Source organism: Gadus chalcogrammus, chromosome 8, assembly GCF_026213295.1.
Source record: "Gadus chalcogrammus isolate NIFS_2021 chromosome 8, NIFS_Gcha_1.0, whole genome shotgun sequence".
NCBI lineage: Eukaryota > Metazoa > Chordata > Actinopteri > Gadiformes > Gadidae > Gadus > Gadus chalcogrammus.
The window spans coordinates 1419216-1434714 of NC_079419.1; positions in this window are offsets into that span (position 1 = coordinate 1419216).

Consider the following 15499-nt stretch of genomic DNA (forward strand, 5'->3'; position numbering starts at 1 on the left):
AGAACCCACAAAGTGTTCAGATGTGTCAAAACTTGAAAACTCAAATTGAAGAAATATTGAAAAAATAAATCGCTGTAGTCACAAACAAAATGGAGGACAGAGAATGTTGACACACACGTCACCGGCGTAGACTTCAGCGCCCTTCGCATCCCCAATGTATGGCTATTTCACTGTTCACCCGTGTTGTGAATGACTCTGAATGTATCTTTGTGTGAGATCGTGTCATGTGATCACTGAGCAGTAGTCATCAATGCCGTAACATCAGCCGACAGCAAATGGTCCTATTCTGAACAGATCTCTGTTTACAAGTCTGTTTACGAAAGCACTAATGCACACCACACACAAACTCGCACGCACACACACGCACGCAATCTCTCTCACACACAGACACACACACAATCACACTCACACAGACACACACACACACGCAATCACACACACACAGACACACACGCACAGCCAAAAAACCTGAGGCTTGAGGGGCACCAATAAGCTAGCTTCACAGTGTGCATTATAATTGGCTTGTGTTTCAGGGTCTCACTGGCCTGCACTCAGAGACACATGAGCCACAGGTCAGGGTGGAAGTGGAGGCGCAGCAAGGCAATTTGTTTGTAGGACGGACAGTCGGGCAGCGGGGAAAGGGCAGGGAGGGGGGGGCCGGCACATTAGAACGGATACACACTCTGAGCCGTCAGGGCTGTCAACGTATCAGCGTTACCCTGCATTATTCATTCACCATTTGCCACTCGAGCAGCCCGACACTGCGAACACGCACACACACAGACACACACATGCACGCACACACACGCCATTAACATACTTACACATGCAAACACATTCACACACAGAATAAACACAAACGGCGCGCACACACGCTCAAATAAAGTCACCCAGACACACACCCAAACACCCAGACCCACACCGAGACACACACCCGTTCACGCACGCGCATAAACGGACAAAACCCAGCGTGCGTGTCCCCCCCAGCAGAAACAATTCTTGGAGGAATAAACACGGGGGTGAGGCCGTGTTGACCTGCTGAATTACATCTCAGAAGGAAATGTTTGGTGTTTGAAGAGGAGAGACACGACCAAGGTCACCAGTGCTGCGGCACTCTGTGGTGTTTGGCTACAGCGCCATTACAGCGCGCCACTCCAGTGCCCAGAGCCGCGTGGGGCGCCTTCGAGCCCGGCCGCAAAATACATGCACCTCTGCGGTACATAAGGGAAAACAATTAGCTTTGTTTTTCTGTGAGCAGAGACACAAACAGAAGGGCGACGGGCGGCGCCCTTCTGTTCTCTCGGGCGGCGCCGCCCACCGGCCGAGAGAAACGACAAACCAAAGTTTGGTTCGTCGTTTCTCTCGGCCGAAGGACCAAAGTTTGGTTCGTCGTTTCTCTCGTTATTCCTCTGCTCTCTCCTGACCTGAAGCCGGGGGCCCGGGGAGATCGGGGGGCTGACGCGATGGAGGAGAGCGGTCATCTTGCCCTACACGAGCGACCGGTTAATGTTAAGCGAAGGGACGTCGGGGAGACGTCAGATCAAAGCCGACCCGTAGCGTCCCGCTCTCGCCGTCTGCTCGACAGGACGGCGAGACCGGGACCTTCACGACGGCTGAAGGTCCCGGGCCGGACCGCGTTCCCCTCCGAGACGTGGAAAGTCAACGGGAATCCATGTTGGGAGTTCATCCAGTTTAGCTGAATTGCCGTTTGTCGACTTTAAAGCTCGGGCAAAATTGATAATCTCACAGTGCATTTACCTCACTAATAGGTGATGGATGGCTATGCCATTTCTGACCAATTACACTCAAATCGTGGCTCTTAAATCCTACCTCAAGCAAGCCTTAATGTCTTGATTAGAATGTCTTAATCAACGTTTTCATTTGCTTGATTGCGCAGATTAAAAAGGATTATTCATTCGTAGGGATCTTAACTTTGCAGCCCTTGTGTTGAGGACCAGGTCCACACCTTCCCCACTATCGTTCACTGCAGTTGCTCCTGGGTTACCGGTCCTCTCCCTCAGGTATCATGAAAGTGTGCGCCTGTTATCTGACAGCAAACCGTTTGAATGTAGTGACAAACCGTTGATAAATATCGATGAATAATGCAGTGGCTGGGTCTCTCTCGTGTCTCACGGTACCCAGAAGTACCGTGTTAGCATTAGAGTGGTTTAGCTTGCCATTTAGTGGGAGTGCTATAATATATACTGCTGTCAAATAAACTCAATGTATAAGTTCAACAACAACAACAACAACAACAGTCAGCGGCCCAGTGCTGCCCTAGTCTATAGTCTATATCACACCTCTTCTTCTTCTTATCGTGTCGACCTATTTGACCAAACACAGTTTCCCTGAGACCACCCGATCTTCAAGCCAGGCAGAGTTTTCTCCGTCTCTCCCTCTCTCGCTCTCTCTCTCTGGCTCCCTTTCCCGCTCTTCAGAAGGGGTCAAAAGCTTCGTATCTACCATCTATCTCCCCCTCTTATCTTCTCTTTCTCTACTCTCTTCATCTGGACAAAATTGCCACTCAGGAGAGGAGGAGTGGGTACATAGTGAGGCTGATAACCGGCGGATCCAACAGCCGGTCTATAATGATGGCTTCCCAGCCAGCTTACTTACTTCTTCCCGGAGAAGATGGCTCTCACTAGCTTGGGCCTGGATTTATATGGGGAACGCTGCGTTACTTTGGTGTAGTCAATGGTTTACTTCACAGGGACTGTGCACAGCACTGCAGCTGGGCCAGAGTAAGCTACAGAGCTCATTTGCTAATCTGTTGTCCCTGGGTAAAAACAAGACAATTAGCAACGACAATAGCACATCACAATTTAGAAACAGCCCATGACATATAAGACGGCTTCATACAGAATATGCATAACATACTCTCCAGGTTGAGAAATACAGAGGTCGAGATCACTGACAACTGTTTTCAGTCGTGTTATAAGGGATGTTTTGAAAATGCTGGCGCTTGTGCATTCTCAGACGGGAGGATTGAATCAAAGGTTGTTGATTTGATGTTAGCTACATGACACTTAAAAAGGAGAGAAAGATTGGTAGTACTGGCTGACGATGCAATGTTTTCTCTGGGGGAAAGGGTTGGAAATGGTAATAATATGCGCCTCACAAAAACATTTCTACATGCAGGAGCCTGAATTGGATCCAATCGCATCGTGTCACGGAATCCAACCAGCCGTCTTCATGTTCTGATTTGTGTATATGTCGCCTGCGATTACATGGCAGCAATTTACCTGAGATGAGCACAAGCCATTGGGTCTGTGCTTTTATCCAGAGCCTGGTACATTAACGTGAGTGCACACATTCTACGCTTTGACGAACAGTCCCTGGGAAATATCCTTTGACTATTTTGCATGAAAAAAGAAAAAAAGCCAGGCGAGCTTCTAGGCAACATCACGTGAATCTCCCTTGCTCTCACACACACACACACACACACACACACACACACACACACACACACACACACACACACACACACACACACACACACACACACACACACACACACGTCACACACACACACCCACACACACACACACACACACACACACACGCACACACGCACGCACACACGCACACACACACACCATATCTCCATATGTTATTTTAATGACACATGAGAGATTTCCCCTTTCATGGCGGACAAACCTCCTTCCGTTTCCTTCTTCCGAGGTATCAAACCGACGGCCTCAGGGAACAAAACCCTCCGACTGAAGCCAAGCGTGGAGGAAATATAAGCTTTGCTTTTCCTTAAGTGGTGTCTTATGCACACACACTCTCTCACACACACACACACACACACACACACACACACACACACACACACACCGAACACACACACACACACAGACAAATACACAGACAGACAGACAGACAGACAGACAGACAGACAGACAGACAGACAGACAGACAGACACAGACACACACACACACACACACACACACACACACACACACACACACACACACACACACACACACACACACACACACACACACACACCACAGCCATGTATTCTGACAGCAGGCTTGCTGAGCCGTCTCGCCACTCTGCCCCCGGTGGCCAGTAAGGGGACGGCGGCGTTGGAAAAGGAGCAACAACCCGCCGTTGGTCCCGGCCGTGCGCATGATGCATAACGCCGGAGGAACCCGACCAGACCTGACCCGCGGACACAGAACCCGCGGACACAGAACCCACGCTCAGAGGCTGGTCTAGAGAGTAGGCTTAAGGTGCACGTTGAACGGCGGAGCTACGAACGCTTTGAGCGCTAACGGGTAGATACCCGAGGACGGCTCGACTATCCCTCTCTGACATTGTGCGGTGCGTTTGGTCAGGTGCGAGCTGCTTACATCTCCCGATGGCTCGGGTACTCTGTAAGTCACTGTAGGCGTTCCGGTCCGGAAAACATCAAAACAGTTCAACGTCTGTAAAAACGAATACGAGACCGTTGGGGTGACGCTCATGCCGTCGTTATGCTGCCGCGAGTCAACGCAGGCCTGGTGATGATAATAATAGAACAAACCCCTGCTGCTCCGCGGTAACAATGCCTTTCGGTTGTCTCTGTGCGCGCTACCAGAAGTAAAGGAAGGGCTCTGCAGCAGCAACACGCAGCTGAAATACAGCAGCTGTCGTTGTTCCACTGTGTCACCCCGGGCCAGCGTGTAAGAGCCTCCAGAACATGCAACGATCAACCCCTCTAATGATCCGCCACGCGGAAGAAAAGGGAAATTGTATCTGAGAGGATTGTTATTTGTATTGAATCCTTTAATGTGGAATCATAATGATTATGTTCGGTTCTCTGCCGGCTGTGAACAGCTAGGGGTCTTAATATTCGTGCACAGTAAGCAGAGGCAAATACGGGACGCTGTCTGGGACCCCCCGCTTCCCTTCATCAAGGCGCCGGCTCCCTGCCGCGCTTCGGTGTGGAAGGAGATTGGATCTCACTCGTTCATTTTATTCTTTTTTGCGATAGGGGTCCGGGAAAGAAAGAATTGGGAGGCTCAGGGAAGAAATTCAAACGCAACGACATGTCTCTGAAATGTATGAACGCAGGAGAAGAGTAGAAGCCCGGACGTTATATTGGTTGTAACGTTTGATTTATTTGATGAATTCTGGCTGGTTACATGAAGGCGATTTCAAAAGATGGATTCCCCAGTGATGTAGAAAAGCAGTGTGTAGACCTGGTTGTGTATTTCGAGTTTAGTGTAGAATTGGACATTCTCTGTTGGCCCGTTTACCAGCCGACCACTTAAAATGTCGTTCTGCACAAATGTTATTGCAAAAATATGCTTAGTATTGTTTACTTGGGTTCTAATTTTATGTTGATTGTATTGAAAAATAAAAACACACATTATGGATGGTCTTGGCGCACATTGCAGACTTGTTTTTTGGGGTCGAATCTGTTGGTAACTCCAGCAATTCTACCATTTTATGCTTTAACTGAAAGATTAAATCTCCATAAATTTAGCATACTCTTATCCTGAAAGAAGAGTGTGATAACAACTAGTTTCAGAGTATTGCATGTCCTTTTGAATCTCGTTTGAAGACGGAGACCCGACTGAGAATCGAATGAGGACATCTTAAAGGATGTCTGTGTAGTCCCAACGTCAGACCCGCTTTACTCTTTGTAGTTGTTGTTCCCACTCCTCGGAAAGGCTGGGAATAGCGAGGGGAAATGAGGGACAGTCCACGTAGGTAATGGAGGCGGAAAGTTCTTTCAAACTAATTCACACACACAGACGTTTTATTAGACCTCACCTAACAAAGTTCAACAGAATTGACCGAAAAACAGATGGAAGTCCTGTTTTATTGCTGTGCCGTAGGAACAAAACCCAATTAGTCAATAGAAGCTGCGCAGCAGAAGCGTACTTTCTTGCGTGGTTCATCATGTTTTACATCCCACTTGAGGGACGTTCATTTGGCAGCACACGTTGTAGGGTACTGAATAATTAGCTTTTCAGCAATTCAGAATGAAAGGACCTGCGAACTAAAACATTAGGTACATAAGGTACTAAGGAAGCTGTCAGCAGTATCTTTAGTGTTTCAGGTTGGCCAGTACCTCTGCCATATAAAACATAGCCCGGATGTTAAGTATCCTTCCATAAAAACAGGAATTATATTTTGGTTTTAGATTTAATTGAATTATGTCTTTAAAGAAAAAAAACATTTGAAAGTATAGTGATATGTTTTCTCGACATTCTGATCTGCATGCTTTTTGTAGGCTGTCTTTGTTCAATAAGAGGACGAAAGATAATGTTCTAGAAAGTCACATTTCCGACTAGAACACTCATTCAGCATAAAACCAAAGAATTTTAATTAATGGAAAGAATATTATGAAATATTAAATTCTAATTCAGTTTTTATCCTCCGCCTTCAAGCGATGTACAGTTTGCCATGTCGACACTATTTACTAAAGTAATACAAAGACAGCAGTCGGGCATTGGATACAAATAACAGGCTGCAAACGCAATTGGCGTTTTCAGCCAAATGTCCGACAGAGGTAGAATCCCTACCTACCGCTCGGTAGGGAAGACCGGCACGCAAGGTCACGGCACACAATATGAAGGTGAACATCTTATAATAAGCAAGTCCATCAGAAGCCCGTCTACATTTTTATCGGGCTAGTGCAGGGAGGGACAGAGAAAATATGCTTTCCCGGTTCTGCTCTCAGCGGTTCCAGCTGTGAGGAATTCCGTACGTTTCAAAATGGCCACTTGAGACTCCCCTGGCGATAAATCCCAACCGTGATACATAAATAAACAATATAAATAATTGAATATACTGTAGCCGCTACTTCAGACCTGTGGGTCGTAACCACTCCTAATCACAGTTTCATAGTGGCATCGGTTTTATTTTAACACGGCTTGATGCTTCTCGGTAATTGAAATTCACGCTGCATTTATGTTTCATGACCGTGATTTACATGCTAAGCCACACAGCAGCATAGTGTGTCCTCCGTAGCAAGCATGTAGTGCACAACGTATTTATAAATTCAGCCTTCTTGAACCGTCCGTACACATATTTACATACTCGAAGGTCTCTGAGGTCCTGCTAAAATAGAAAGCATTTCAATTTAAATACAGAATATATGAGCGCATTGTGCGACTGCAACTTCACAACGACAACAACAACTAAATAAAAGTCCAGCGCTAACAACGCTACAGCCAAGGTGAACGCTCGTGTCGAATCCCATGAACAGCACGCTGAAGGACACACAGCCAAGTCAGCCTTCTCGAATTATAACCCCACGAGTTAGAACCCCCCCCCCCCACCCCAGTAGCAAAACAGATTAAGATGCAACTCAAGGGAAGGTCTCTCCGAGGAGGGGGGGGGGGCGCGGAGATCAGGACAAAGGCTCCACACCCAGAGTCACCAACAGAGCTACTGATTATCATTGATTTCAGAGCTCAATAATCAATTAATCCCCGGCACAGCGCTGAATAATGTAGCGCTGCCTTCCTTCTGGTGTAGGCGCGCCGTGGGATGAGCAGAATGGAACGTAATCCCATGCAAAAGTCCGATATTGAATTATGGAGCGTTAAGCCGGCTGGGGGGCTCCCCTTAAAAGCAGAGAAGATTTATGACGCCTCGCGGAGAAAGGGCGGAGATCCGGCGTCGGAGGGGGAAATCGTTATGCCTCCGCAGACGGGGAAGGGCTGTTCCTGGGTTTATAGGACGCCGGGCCAATCAAACACCCCCGTGCAGCGGCGAGAGCTCCAGATTACACAACAGATAGACACTAGTCAGACCTGACGGGCACAGAAAGTAAAACAGTTGGACTGTTGGAGATTCTGGCTGCTGTTGAATGGCGACGGGGCAATTTACAGTAAAACATCTTTGGACCCTCGCTAACAAAGAATATTACTTTTTATTGGGGGAATGAGGAATCCAAAAGGGAAGATTCCTCTAATAGGCCACGCATCATGTGGTGAACCAATAGGACGAGCCGTGTGATGAATCAGGTGACCCGACGCCAGGTTCGATGAAAGCATCGGAGCGGGCAAAACAACAGCGACTGGCTGCTTGGCACGGAGACAGCAGAGGGCCGGCTCCAGCATAGCAGGCCTTTCCAAAGGTGGGCTTCTAACAGTCGTTTTGAACTCTCAGTACAAAAAGTACAAAAGACCGAGAGGTTGAGAGAAAGCCCTTCATGGTGGTTCTGATGGGTTCAGTTCAGGTCCTTGTGCCTGTTTGTTCACCGCATAAAGAAACGTTTCACCGCATACAGAAACCACATTAAAAGGGACTCCCAGTTGCCAGTGTTCCTTTTTGCATATTATTTCAAATGTGTTGTGATTTTTCCTTGGATGGAGACTCGTTTATAATTGGCAGAGGTGTGAGGAACAGTTGGGTACAACTGCATAGCAAAAGGTATTCTAATTTTTTAACGATGGGGAGCTTGACCTGACAGTCAGATAATTAGCCAGTTGTATTTTTAGTTAGCCAACACATTTCAGCGCTATATAGTTTGTTTACAACCACTTTTGTTTTTATTAGAGTTGCCTGAAGCCCAGAAGAAGGTTAAAAATGGACTGCTATAAATATGCTTCAAAGAAGAAAAAAAAAAGAAAGAAGAATGTATGTTCATAGGATAAGTTGTATCAAACACAAGGGTTTGCTCCCTGCTGTATTCAATTATTTCTGCAGCACAGCTCAAATTCGTTCATGGTCGTGTGGATGCTGACATTCAGGGCAATGCAAACCAAAATGAAGACGGGTAATTGAAATCCCCTTAACGGAAACCCAGAAACTGATACCCAGCCATCCGTGAGTCCAGGGCGGGCGAACGCGATAGATAGAAACTGTAGTGTTCTTTTGCTCCTTTGGACCCATTCCAGTGATCCCACACACCATCAGCCTCATGACAAGGCCAATATGGGCAGCCAATGTTCCCTAGGATATGGGGACTCAACACTATCGGGGATCTTTGGAAACAGGGTGGAGAGGACTGTCCAACCTCCAGACAGCAGCCGACCCGTTTGGAGCAAAGCTTTGATGCTATCCTTTTTAAGTGGCTCAACTTTCCTGGAAACGCCGTCAAACACGTTGGTGAAAAGCCCGTCAGGCTATACCCTGTGGTTCTCCAAAGCCAACAGAGACACAACATGTTAGCAGAAGTTAACGTTGAAAGTGTTTTCTTATTCTAAAATCAGGGTTTCAGCATTTTTTTGGATTCATCTTGATGTTCGTATTTGGTAAAAGTGTCCTCTGTCAACCCCTAACCAACGTCATAACCAAGCGAAAGATAAACGTTTAAGAGCAATCAATGATCAATGATCGATTCATAAATTCATTGATCATCATAATTGATCAAATAAACAAAACTCTCAAACATGTTTTGTTCATCACTTCTATTCCCTTTGCCTCAGTTCTTCAAAAGTTCAACATGAAACTTATGGCCTTGTAAAAAGTTCACATTTCTATTTTAATACAAATAAGAAATGTAATTAACTTGTCACTCTGAAAGCCCATATTTTCCAAGCAAATTGCAAAATTATTATTTGACACAGTCGTGTCTTTTTCTTTTTTCTAAATGTCTGCGAGCAGGCGTTCTCTTCGGGAAGACGGCTTCTTGACTATTTAACAGAGAAGAGTTTAATGCCACTGGCAAAGAAGAAGTGATTGCTTCCCCCTTTCAGAAAGCCCTGGGAGTATAATCTGAAGTGACTGGAGCACATCCACTCCAGCGGAGGCAGCGTTTGCTAGTGGATCACGCGGCGTGCCCCGCTGTTCAGGACGTGACAGGACCCATTTAAGATACACTTATTGGTATTTCTCTCTGAGGATGTCACAAACGAGAGCCACGGCAGCCATGTTTTTTTTGTTGCTCTGCGCTCAAGCGTGATGTTTATACCGTGCAGCGTGTCAAAATCAAAGTTTGATCATCGGTGCGCGGGTTAATTGCGGTCTGGGTATAGGTGTCAATAGAAAGGGACACCGACTCCAGACCGAGCCGGAGAGTATTTCTGGGATCCTTTACTTTCGGTTTCAGCATCAGAGCAGGGAGAGAAGGTGACCCAGGTGAGGCTGTCTCTGGGGCTTCAGCAGACGTATGAAGACGGATCAGTTTTGCTTGTTTGCTAAGGTGTCAAGAAGCTCAGGATTCTGCACTCGCTGCACTTAAAATGTCAAGCGCAAGCTCGAGGGAAATAAAAAAATAAAAAAAAAGTTAGGAGGAGTGGAGGCAAGTGGTTAAAATTGACGGCACATACCAGTGAAACATTCTCGGGCAGTGACTAGAGCATTCCATCGCTTAATCTGATGCCAGGCCTGTTACACAGCGCCCCTTCCTCAAACACCGCTGGCGTGTCCCATCTGTCGCTTCCACACCGAGTTGGGAAGTGGAATCACGCACTATCGCTAACCGCAGTGCGGGATTTCATTCGCATCCCCTCCCAGTTCCCCTTGTTCCAGGAAAACCCTTCTTCTCTGGAAGTTAGAGCCATCGCGATCATCTCTTTCACTGTTGTGCTCTTCTGAAATCCATAGAAAGGGTTGTCCTGAAGCAAATCCGTTTTTTAATTGTGTCACGCACCACCGCAGAAGATGTCTTCCCCAAAAGGGAGGCTACCCACCTGGCTATGCAAAATGTTTGCAAGACTCACTGCGTCTCGAGGAAACGTCTAACCCTAACCCTAACCCTAACCCCCAACTGTCAACTGAGATTCAGCGACCCCGAACACAAGTAGCGGGTCTGGGAAATAAATCTTACAATAAACTCTCGGAACTAGCACGCCGTGAACTCCGAACGCTTTCTCTCGATAAATATATAGACACTGCATAGGTGTCATAAAATCGGTGGTATTCGGAGATAAAACACGCCTTAACGGCGGAGGATAAAAGGTTTTCTCGGGCCCGGCCATGTTCCAAATGGCTTCCTCTGTGTCCCAGCGCGGTGGTTTCCTAGGAGTGCCATTATGTTATTACCTTCTTAAATGCTAATGGGATTTAAGGCACACTGCACATTGCCTTGAGCAGACAATTGCTCCCCCTCCCTCAGAAGTTCGGCTCATTTCTCTCTCAGACGGGGACAGGGGGGACGGGGGGGTCAAGAGGACGTTATGAACGGCGGGGCTCGGTGACCCCCCCTGCTTTGGACGGTGTAATGAAAGGCTTCTTTTGTTCCTCTTTCCTCCGTCCGACCTCGTCCACTTTCCGAGCTGGGACGCGAGGTCAGTTTGGTTTACACTTTCTGACGGCGTCTTTTAATAGGATCATCTCACGGCAATTACTGACTTTCGATGCAGATGTAATGTCATTACATGGTCGCTCGGAGAGAGGGGAGAAGGCGTCGGCGGGGACAGGGGGCTCAGAGCGGCACACTCTGCGTTTATGAGTTCCAGTCCTCTGTGGGGGACAGAACCACGCCGCCCGGGAGAGACAACACCGCCCCTATGTTGTTCTGTTTGACGGCACACGCAGATAAGCATGAAATTACAGCTATTTGAGATGGATCCTCATTCAGCCTGCTTTGTGTTTTCCATCTCTAAAGCCAGCTCCAGGTGTACAATGTGTGTATATATATAAGGATAGCCATCTTCCGCAATCTTCAGCATTTTTCTTTTTTCAATCTCTTGACATCCAAAACGCAAAGCAATTACAGATAAGGTCACCTGCGCCACACATCGCAAACAAAAGGGTCGACTGCGCCGGCTCAGAGTCGCTTGACATTGAAGCCAATGGTCGCACGGCCGCCTCGACAGGTCGATTACATCGAAGCAAATTAAGCCCTCTGACAACTGCCTTTTGTACCTTTTTTTTGTCTGTGTGTGTGCGCAGTTAGCTCCAAGTGCTGAAAGCCAGAACCAAGAGAGGGAGGAAAGAAAAGAAAAGAAAAGCAGCTCAATGCCATCGAGCCAATCCTAATATCCGTTAGTGGGTCTCAATTTGTTCTGTTTCGGACGTGCTACACACCCTGTATCCGATAACATCATCACGTGTAACTTCAAAGTACTTCCTCCCCCTGGCCTGGGCAGAGAGAATGTATAATTGGGTGGAATATATCAGAGCGGAATGACAAAAAAAAAGAAAAAAACCTTTTCCATGGAGGGTCGTTACCAAGTTACGCGATTAAAACTATTTTAGCAAGCGGAGAAATCCCGGGGAGTGGTACTGCGACAGGAGCATGGAGTGGATGGTAGTAGAGATTAGGAAGCAGGATTATGCGGCCTTGACATTCATTGCAACACATTCAAATAGTTGTTCTTATTTAAAACACATATTTTTAGGAGGCCTCGGAGGGTGACATATCTGGTCTCAGAGCTTAGCCAGATTTAGCCTCGACTCACGCTGATTAATTGAGGTTACGAAAATGTATTTTCGTGCACGGCGTCTCTGGTTCTGATCCCTTAAGGTTTCCAGGTGTGGGAGCGAGTTGTTGGAACGTCGAAAGGTAGTGTTGCTCAGATGTGGTAGACCGTGGGCTACTGCAGCCCCCGTACGGGCACACGAAACAACCCTGCCTGTGATCCGTAGTAGCACCATGCAGGGATTGAGATGAAAACACCATCACCCACGTACAAACACATACCCACAATGTCACACATATACACACACACACACACACACACACATATATACACACACACGCAGGCACATATGCACGGTGTCACTCAAGCAGGGACGCACACTATCACGCACGCATTGGAAGAATAATGTGTGATAATTGCTTTATTCATATCCTTAATGTGTCTGCAGCAGATTAATATATCCTCATATTCTCTCGGCGGACTTGTTGAAATGCCGACGCTGAGAATAGTTTTTTCTAATCTAAAACCGTCTAAACATAAACTGTAATATATATTTTAATGTGATGAACTTGTGTTGTTTGCAGAAGTTTTATTCATTGCGTTTTACAAAGAACAGCTTTTGTGTGGAAAAGTCCTAATCATCATCATCATCATCATCATCATCATCATCATCATCATCATCATCATCATCATGAAAATGCAGTTTCATGATTCCCAAGTTGCTACTCCCCGGTCCTCACAACCTCAATCTGCTCACCAGGATTTCAGGGAGCCGTTCAAAGTCACAGGCGGCTAATTACGTGCATTCCGACCAATCAAAACGCACCGCCAAGCAGTCAGTCCAATAGGGTCATAACCCCAAGTCTCTCTCTGCAACCAATCAGGGCGAGGCCGCTGCCCTCTGTCTGCGTGTGTGTGTGTGTGTGTGTGTGTGTGTGTGTGTGTGTGTGTGTGTGTGTGTGTGTGTGTGTGTGTGTGTGTGTGTGTGTGTGTGTGTGTGTGTGTGTGTGTGTGTGTGTGATGATATGGGTAATTAGGGGTTGTGATGGTCATCGCTCCGCGTCTGACGGGAGCCATGATTACCCTCGCAATGACGCTCACCCGGTGTACAGCGCACACACACACAAACATTACTCAACACACACACACACATGCACACAAAAACATTACTCAACACACACAAGACACACATAAACACACACACACGCACACACACATACATACACCCGCAAGCATTCTCCACACAAAGACACACAAACACACACACACACACACACACACACACACACACACACACACACACACACACACACACACCTAGATGCATAGTGTGTGTAGTAAATAAACATTCCTTTGGATTCACAGGTAAACCCTTTCCTGGACAGAGCATCGGAGTGCGTTGTGTTTAGGAACAGATCACATCTCGTTGTTGTTACTGCTTTTCTCTCCCCCCGCCGAGGCACGATGATTCTGACGTATTACGACTCCGCTGTTCACGCCTCAGAGCGCCCGTCCAGGCCCTCCTGCGACCTGCTCCGACGCGGTCGCAGGCCTGCGGACGTGCGTCGACGGATCAGTCACGGAGCCTGATGCTGACCGACTCTGACGCGAGGACCGAGCTGTCCTCCATAAACCATGAAACACACTCTATATCGCAATGATTAAATGTTTATGATACTTCATAAAATATGAGATATCAATCATAAATGTTATGATTGAACAGGGAGGAATTCACATTATGTTTCCAAATTGTGCAAACACCTAATGCACAAATGTGTATTCTCTGTTACCAATCAGGGCTGTTGTGTCCCTCTATCAATCTATCTTCAAAACCGTGATACTAAAATGAAGATAAAACAGCGTGGGTCCATCCGTCACCTGGAGTGAGACACAGAGCTCTAGACTCATCCTCACCTTACTACCTCCTAGTGCACGCTCCCTTCAGACCACTCTCTCCTTAGCGACTGGATCTATTTCTGCTAATTTGCGCAGAAGTTGTGCTTCTGCTTCTGTTTCTGCCTCACCCTCCGACATCTTGGGAGTGGCCTCGAAGTGCCAAACTACCGTCTCTAGTGGTCAGGGTCACTTTGTCGACCGGGGGAAGGAGGAGCACGAGCCAGCTCACTAACCACACCAGTCACATCGTCCAGTCTGCCCAGCGCTCTCGGTCTCGACTGAACTGCGGTGACTGCATCGCGGCCGGGTTTCATGTTCAACTTTTAACCGTCGGTTCAACTCCCCGATGAAATACCCTTGTGTGCCAGGGCGAGGAGCCGTCGGATGTACACAATAGGACCCCGTTAGCGGTATCTCTCCCCGGCGCGGAGAGAGCCGTTGGTCAGCTGATAGCCCGCTCTGAATGACGTCTGAGCACGGAGCCCGTACACGGAACCCCGCGTTAACCCCGCCGTCCTGACGACGCGCGGGACAATGGGGGCAGGAATGGACGGATGCCACGGCTATTAGAGGACATGGTAATCCTCTTAGGTTGAGTTAACAGGGAGAGAGAGGGGGAGGGAGAGGGAGAGAGAGAGAGAGAGAGAGAGAGAGAGAGAGAGAGAGAGAGAGAGAGAGAGAGAGGAGAGGGGGAGAGAGAGAGAGGGAGAGAGAGAGAGAGAGAGAGAGAGAGAGAGAGAGAGAGAGAGAGAGAGAGAGAGAGAGAGAGAGAGAGAGAGAGAGAGAGAGAGAGAGAGAGAGAGATGGTTCCTCCGGCGGAACAATAGCACCACTGGATTGACTTTGTGCCGTCGTTAACCTCGTATTCTCATTGGCCGACAGAAATAGCAACAAGGTGCCAGTTATTTTGGGGGAGGTTGCCTGGTGCTGAAGTCAATTAAATGGAAAACAGGTTAATGATGATTTTGTAACTAGCTTAATTATTGATAGAAATGGCAATCAGTCAATATCGCAATTACCAATTTTATGCTTTGGTGATTCTAAATTGATTGAATTCAGAAATGGTTGTTCTTCTTGATTTGGTTTTTCTGAGTTGTTCATTGGTTGTTCGCTTTGGACACTGGCTCCCCGTGTTAGCCATTATTCTTTGCCTTCGATAAATAACGACTTGATTAATTGAAACAATTCTCAACATATTCACGGTCAACGTAAACAATCATTCATCTCAGCTTCACGGTGCCGACTTTACTACTGCCAACCCCAAAAAAAACCTTGGGCGGGAAACAAACGGCGCGGGATGCATGGATCACAAACAACCATCCATAACTCCCCCATTCTCATGTCT